We start from the raw sequence: 7,325 nt of genomic DNA, 5'->3' as shown, positions 1-7,325 counted from the left end.
AAAATCCATAAGAGCTTGAATTAAAACTTGAAACAGTGGGCTCAAAGTCCCTTTTTTTATTAATTTGAAACAGTTAAATGGAAGGCCTTCTGCTTAGCAAGGTCTTCATTCGCTTACGTCCATTTATTTACTTTTGTTACAAGTTGTTTTGTTGCACAATAGGAATTTCATTAAAGCTAAGGGTTGTTTCCCTTAGGGCCATATGAGGCCATCAGTTTTAACTAAATGACCTCCATCCTTGCATTCTGAGTAGGCGGGATACCTTTTGTTGGTTTCCTAGTGTCACCGGTGAGGCACTGGAAGGTTATGTGTAGTGCCATGGAGTTTCTTACATGCTCAACATGGATTTTGGCACTATTAGCGTTTTGTGGGAAAGGTGGAAACCTCTTATGAGCCCATGCCAAGCATGTTGTAGTTAATTCATGTTGGAGTGCCTATCCCGCATGTGTGGGATTCCATATCCAAGAATGGGGAATGCAAGCAGTCCAAAAAGTCCTTGGAGTTGGATTCGCCTAAGCTTAGGAGGGGTAGTACCATGGAATGACATAATGAAGAATTGGCATTGACATGAAGCTTTGACGTTGATTTGGAGGCATGTTAGACCTATAAGGTAAAGCCACGACCGAAATAATGGCCCAAGGAAGTTTGGGTAGTAGCAGAGCTTGTTTTTGGAGCAATCGCAGAGATCCCCATCTAAGATATCACATGAGGTAGGGTCGAAGTCCCTTAGCCAAAATATGGTAGAGAATGGTAAGGAAAACTTGTTGCAGTGTAGAGGGATCAAGCCTTGAACTTATAATGAAACATCAAGGAACCTTGACCTTTTGTAGATCAAGCCCTAGTTGTGGAGACCTTCCATTGGTGTGGTTGATTTCCCCCCTTACGCGATGGATCACAAGAGTGTTGACATGGCCCAGAAGGAATACCCTAGCAGAATGGTTATGGGAAGAAAATGGAGTAACTAGGATCACGGTAGTGGGTACACATTAGCACCCATGCAATATCGACCATTATGCCATTGGTTGGGGATGGACCCACCTAATAGGTCATCCTGTTAGGTTCACTCTGGAGCAGTCACATGAGGTGCAGGTAGAAGGGAGCAGGGTGAGTGATACGGAATAAAGTGGCAGTGCCACCACGTGACCTAATTGGGAGCAAGGGTCATGCAAGGGTGCGACCCACCATGCATACAAGGCTTGGAGATAGAGCCCCAAATATTTACTCGGAACATTCCCCAGGACGCGAGTAGAGGAGAGTCGGGTTAAAGGAAATAGGATGATGTAGCATGATGATGTGCCATGAAAACATTTCCATTGGCTGGAAGGTTGGCCCATAACCACATATGTCTGAATGCCCAACCCAGAAGCATGAAAAGGAGGCGTAAAGGAAAAAGTCTGGAAAACCCTAGTGGGATGGTGCAAGAAGGTGACATGGATAGGTTTATGCCATCACTATAAAGTTATTGGTTGAGGATTGGACCACTTTCCAAATCAGCCCAATGAATTTCACTCGAACGTTTAGAGTAATAGTCATATATAAATTGTTGGGAGTTGAGCTCGCAGGATGATGTAAGTCACTTCACACAGCAGTACACACATATCCTATCAGTGGAGAAGGTTCCTACAGCCATGACCCCAGAATATATTAACAGGTTAGGAAATTGTAAGCATCGGGATGGAGGTAAGTGAGATGATGTGGTTGTGTTGGCGGTGGTCGCAGGAAGTTCATTGTGGTAGAACAATGGGGAGGAGGCCATATGGCCCCCCATACATGCAAGCATGACAGAGATTTCACTGGCAAAGGGATGACCTATAGCTAAATCAGCTTGAAGGTGTGTTCCTGGAGGAACAAAGAGTCATTACAAGAGACGAGGTGTCAGGATAATGTTAACTGTGGTGACATCGATTCGCAGATAGGCTTGGGCCTAGGAGGAGGAGGTAAGAGGGGCATGTTGTACATGTAAGCCCAATGCAAAGTAGTCGGCGAGTAACCAAATGCGTAGTTGGAAACTACTGAGAGAGAGAAAGTAGGATGATGTGTCCAACGGGACCCACCCGAAAGGCATTTGGCTAATATGAAGAATTAAGGCCTTACGGTTTTCAGTGGGCATGGTGAATATGTGTGTGTGTGTGTGTATTTATAAATATGGAATCATTAACGCAGAAATTAAAAATATATATATAAAAATAATTACCCCATTCCTCTAATGGTAACCTCAGGGGTTGGGTGACATTATAGAACTTATAATAAACAAATGGTGCAATATTAGGGTCATTAAATCATGCAACTTCAAATGAATTTTGTCTTTAGGTTGCAAATAAAACAATGAGAAGGCAATTTCTTTACTAACCCTGTCTTTCATTTCTTTAAAGGAGTTTCTACCATAACTAATGCTCTCCTCCTCCATATCATGTAAAAAAAAACATCAATCATCATTCCTACCCCACAATACACCTCTATGAAAATATCCAAACTGTGAAAAAGTATTTGGAGACAATCTCTAGTAGGGCCAAAGAGATTTCTATTTTCTACCTCATTCTAAAATCTCACGGAATACACCTCCATTTCATCAATAACAAGAGTGGAGATGTTTTCTTCCCAACGCATCTCCTAGGAAACATGTCCAAGATGGGGGTAAAAAGGTTCATAATTTTCTTTGCAAGCATATTTTTGCACCCAAAGACCTCTCCTACCATAAGGATATCCCACAGGAGGACGATAAAAACTTGCAACATGATAAAAGTTCACATATTATTTAACTATACATAAATCTCACTTGGAAAATTCGTATTTAAAAAATGTCTACATTTAAAACTACCTAGTCCAAAAACTATCTTATTCTTTGAGTTGTCATTTGGAGGATGATTGTCAGCTTCTAAGGAAACAAACTGAGAGCCATTATCCCTTGTACAAAACATCAAATTACCAATCATGCATAAGTATTAGAGATGGGATAACTTTTAACATTAAATATAACTTGAACAATATTTATGTTCAACTTTTACCTGAATGCTCATAGATGATTCATTGAGAATCAACATGGCCAACATCATTCTTAGTCCATTCACTTATGATGACAATATTTTTTCACATTAAATGTTTTGAAAGAAGAGAGTACTCACATGTTAAGCATTAAATTTATATATCATTTAGAATTGAAAATGTTAACTAGAAATTGAACATGTACCTGTATCATATACATTATACCCCTTAGAATTGTGTCCACTCATGAGGGAACCCCTATTAATAGATATATATATGCAGGGCCTATACAATTTACATCAGATTGTCAATCAGAAGCATGAGACACGTGTGATAAATTTTCTTGCATTAAACATCTCACTTCAAGATTTCTATTTAGATTTTACCTGAACTAACTCTATCAGACAATTGGTTGCTTCTTGAAGGTGGAGTACTGAAATCATTATCACTATCCTCAAGCTCAACCCATGCACCTATCAACAATGATATTTTTCCATATTAAACATGATTCAAACAAGATTATTCACATGTTAAACATTAAATTTATAGTGTAGCGTTGAACATGTTTACTAGCAATTGAATTTGTACCTATAGTACACCTAAGATACCCCTCAAAATGGCACCTAATATGTATGTTGGAACCTGACACTGCTCCTCCCATGGAGAGGCCTTGCAAGGGATCGTTGCAGGGGTTGTTTGATGTCATTGTTCCAATATACAAGAGGACTAGTTATTGACGTTAATATTAAAGATTGACATTTGACAAGAATTAAAGTTTAAATATGGATTTAAATATTTTTATTATTTAATATGAAAGAATAACAATGCTAAAAAATGGTTTAATATGAATCTACCATCATTTAAAAAATTAGAAATGTGATGTTGTCACAACATGAAAACATCATGGTTTTATCCTTGACATATTTGACATACTTTTATAAAATAAATGAGTAAAATAAAAGGATTACCAAGCTCATCATGCCCCATAAGTCAATAAATTACAAATTCCTTATGTAATGAAACAACATTGAAGTTTTTTTGAGCAAAAATAACCCTAAGACCATAAGGAATCGATTGGGTGTAAATGTAAAAACCCCGGTTAGATTTCCCGCTTATTTTAAGCATTGTAAATTTAATTTAATTAAATGGGTTGAGTTGGGGACATGGATTCCAGAGCAGAAGTGGAGGGAGAAGACTACAGGTGATGATGTCAACAAGGTGGAGCTTGGAGGTTCGAATCTTGAGTTTTTGGGCATGATTGTCATTAGGAATTACAAATTTAGCTGGAGGGTGGAGGGGGTTGGCCCTCTGGAGACCCGGTTCTAGCCACTAAATCCATAAGAAATTCCTTCACTCATGCTCTAGAATCTAGCTCGGGGGTGATTGGGTTGCAAGAAGGACCACTGTGTATCCCAATCTAAGATTGGGTGTAGAGTTGTAGTCTCTAGCTTAGTTACCCAATTCATGTTGAGATAAGTATATAACTCCATTGTTGTAAGAAAGGAACCTCATGTATACATTTTGGACTTGTTTGGATGTCAAATAACTGTGTATGTTAGGATAAACATCTGAATTTTGGGTTTCAAATGACTAGTTTTACAGTGATGCCAAAAAAAATTTCTCCATAGGGCCAACGTGACTTTCATCTTGTTATCCTTCATATTGCACAAGGTCTTTTGACTTTTATCACACCACTTGTTATTTTTATTGCATCAGAGACATATACTTTTCATTTTAGTCCAATTTATAAAAAATTTGCAATTTGATGGGCATTGATTAGTAAAGGGGAATTATTATTGGTGCACACAACCTCCTTGACACTTCCCTTTCCATATTGTTGACCATAATTGGTTGAAAGGCTAGGGTGTTAATGCGATATATTATATTATAGTGCCAAATTTTATGGGAGTTTGATATGGATTTCTATATTCATTTACAAATTGAAAATAGAAAAGTCTTTCCATTACCTACTTACGTTCCTTCATGATTTACTATTAGAGAAGCACGTGTGGCATCAAATTTGAAAGATATCAAGGATGTTCAAGTACATGTTTGATCATGAGTTAAGGATAATTGTAATTTGACATAATGACTAAAAGTATACTCCATGTCGATCCTTATTTTCCAGTGTTTTATTTTTTGTGGGTTCCACACTCTTGATTTACTAAGTATAATTGGAAATTTTTGGAAAATATGTCTACTCCATTCATCATTCAACATAAAGATCTCATTCCTTTCAATTTGTTCCTTGTGAAATATGTCAAAAATTTAGCAGATAGCCATGGACATGCAGGATAATTTTTGCTATGTTGAGGTTTCGCAAAAAAGATTTCACTACTAGAAAAAGTGTTTTCCTTTTGTAGCCCAACATTGTTCCACTACACATGTAGATTTGGGCTATAATGTGCCAACTTGTTCTTGGGTATCCTTTTTCTAGGTATGTGCATTGAAAGGACTTTTGTCCCAATACAAATAATAGTGAATATCTTCTTATTTGTGCTAAGCATAGTTGTAGCTATGCTAGATGTATGGGAGACTCACATCCCATATCCTAGAATTCTTATGGTTGTACATATGCCACAATTGTACTACCATGAAATGGAAAACCTTAATTTTTCCATCTATCAAACAATGGAACATGGTCAACATGGATTTCTATGTCTTGAGCAGTTGCTAAAGTGTCTGCTAGAAGATGCCCATAAATCTAGAGTCACGATCAGTGATGATTGTAATAGACCATGGTGGTTCCAAACATGTTTGAATAAGAGTTGTGGTGACTACCAGGAAATTGTTTCCTTCTTGCAAGGTATGAGGGAAGGCATATTTTATAACCTATAAACCACTGCTAATTATTACAATGCTCGTTACAATTCAAGAACTTCAAAAATTATTGGATGGGTTATGACATCTCTAGTACAAAGGTGTCATGCGAAAAGAGTCAATTTTGCGGACAAAACCAACCTCCCTAGAAACTAAGGATTTTCTAGTGACAAACAAAACAATCAAGCACTATCTTTCCCTAAATATGCATTTAAAATAAAAGCAACCAGGTGTTTAAGGCTTACCTTTAGTCCAACGCTATTTGTAGCGGCCAAGCCTCTTCGATCCAGATGAGCTCCTCTCCTTGAAGCCTGCATACACAAACAAGCAAACGATTACATAGCACATGAATAACTCATATAATAAAACATATTCATCATAAAGACCAAGGAGTTTATGAAACAAATTATATATAACAACTTGTTGAGAAAAATGAACTTAATTGTATTAATTGGAAACAAAAGAAACCTTACAACCAACGCCTTGGTGTTGTGCAGGTCCCTCCCAGGGTCCAGCAAGAGTTCTCCTCTACTTTGATCAGCTCACCCACTTCCAAATGAAGCTAAGAAAGGAATGTGATCTCTCCTCTCAAGCTCTATAAGGGAGTCCTAATTTCAGCAGCATCTACCCTTAGGAATGTTCAGCTTTCAACCTCCCTTGCCTCTGGCCCAATTCCTGTATTTATAATGCTTTGGAGGAAGTTAAACAGGTCCACCATCAATGGGATAAGCTCCTCTTTCAAAGGGATAGCTCCCCTCTTCATGGGATAAGTTCCTCTTTCATTGGGATGCATGAACCATCTGGAGGCGCTCAATCCACGTCAAACCATCTTCTAGAATGCTCTAGAATCGACCGCAAGTAAGTTTTTTGAAGTAAAACTTGCGCCTTTTGACATTTACAGGGGTACGCACCCACCCCTTTACAGACAAAGCGTAAAAGTACACAGGTATTATGTACTTGAGGTGCGTGCCCGCAGGTAAGAGTAAGAGAAAGTGAGTAACCAGAGTTATATTGATTTTTTAAAGGCTTTCTCTCTTTTTTGGAGTTTGACATGAGGAGCAGAGGTATAAGACTTGCCAAGGAGGATAGTATGGTTATTGATGGAGCCATACTGACTGCAAATAGTCATGGAGACAAATTTTAGTGTAACAGATTGCCCCCTAAAGTGCGAGGTTTGTAGTAGATCAGGGTTTTATATCATCTAGGAAGGGTGAAGCACTTTATCATTTCGAGGATTATCTTGTGGAGAGCCCGGTCAGAACCTACAAATATTCAACACAAAATACATATATGAGATCATATCATCGCTGAGGTAGGCATTCCCATACTCAGATCAAAAACTTAACTAACAAACTAACTACTGCTCTGATATAGGAATGATTTCGTAATACATCATAATCATAGACACATGTAGACACAGTATGGACGCAGTCATCTGTTTATAATTAGTCTACTGTATAATGAATACAAAACTCCTCGCAGCCTGGATGGCGGAAACTAGATCCAGGGTCTTCATTTCTGCT

The sequence above is a fragment of the Pinus tabuliformis genome, chromosome 2_1 (assembly GCF_031772625.1).
Source record: "Pinus tabuliformis cultivar Carrire ecotype Pingquan chromosome 2_1, CPIR1, whole genome shotgun sequence".
NCBI classification, from domain to species: domain Eukaryota; kingdom Viridiplantae; phylum Streptophyta; class Pinopsida; order Pinales; family Pinaceae; genus Pinus; species Pinus tabuliformis.
The sequence above is the reverse complement of the archived record's forward strand: the minus strand, read 5'-3'. Positions refer to the sequence as shown.